We start from the raw sequence: 1,330 nt of genomic DNA, 5'->3' as shown, positions 1-1,330 counted from the left end.
AAATATAGAGAAAGTCGAAGCACGGAGAAGGTAAATGAATTGTCAGAAGCCCTGCAGCAATGAAGTTCTGCAGCTAGGAATGAAATCCAACATTTCCTAGCATCTCAGAGCACTTCTGGAAGCGATTCTGGAAGCGATTGGTTTATCCCGTTAGTTGTGAAACACTGTCCTCAAAATCCAGTTCCCACCGCCACTGAGAAGAGGTTGGAGCCAACAGCATGGTTAGCTGCTCTTGGTCTCCATGGTGACAGGTGTCACCCCTTCTTCTGGGCAGCCTGCACGTTGATGCCATCCATGTCATTTAAAGGAAGAGGCTGGTTGTGAGGAACAGACGCCCATGACCACCAAGCCATTCATTCTATTCCAGCCTGAGCAAGTGATTGCTTCTTCCCACTTTGTTGTGTGAGAAAAGTGAGTCAAGATTCTGACACAGAAACTCTAAATTTAAGACAGTCATCTTTAGTGACTGCCCTGACAGTGAACATAGTGTCATATCACTGTAATCTTTTATTCTAAAAAGTGGCCAAATGACGACATGAGTAAGAGAAACTGATTAGCCAGAAGGGAAGGCTTTCTTCCTCTTTGGGAAGAGGTTAAGCACAGTGGTATTTGGCGAAGCGATGAGAACCTCCTACGTTCTTTTCAGGGAACTTTTCTTCTGAAAGGACTTCAGGTGTTGTTCGTCAGTTTGAGTCATAGCAACTCATAGCACATGCTTTTCAATCAGTCAATAGTCTTGTATTTGGAACTTGTTCTGTGCAAGAACAAAATTTGGAACTTGTTCTGTGCAAGACCAATTTTCAAATATTGTAGAATAAAGAAAAATTTGACTTATGGCTTCTGTTCTCAAAAAGCTTATAGCTGACCATTTTAGAGTCAGCGTCAGGAGAGAAGGGCACTGCTGGAAGCAGAGTTGTAGTCAAGAAAGGAGAGTTCTTGGACCACCAGGCTGAGCCATGGGGCTGGGGGTGGTGAGAGGAACTAGTCAACACCTGAAGTGACCAATCACTCAGAGACTTTCATCCACTGGGTTGCCTTCTCACTTAACAGATACTTGCTCATCACCTACTGGGCTTCTAGCACTGTGTGGTCTATGCCTTGAGGATCACTTTACAATTCGTAAGATTTATAAACAATTTTCTTTTAAAATACATTTAATGTATTGAGACATTGTATGAGCAAAATCATAAAGAAGGGGCCAATTCAGAAAACAAAAGAACTCTGGATTTTAATATAGTCAATGAGTTAATAAAATAGTTAATGGGTATGAGTAAGGAAATGAGTAAGAGTTGACTAGACAGAGAGACTGGCTGGGGGTATATCAGGTACA

This window comes from Macaca mulatta, chromosome 18, assembly GCF_049350105.2.
Source record: "Macaca mulatta isolate MMU2019108-1 chromosome 18, T2T-MMU8v2.0, whole genome shotgun sequence".
Taxonomy (NCBI): domain Eukaryota; kingdom Metazoa; phylum Chordata; class Mammalia; order Primates; family Cercopithecidae; genus Macaca; species Macaca mulatta.
Note: the sequence above shows the minus strand (reverse complement) of the source record.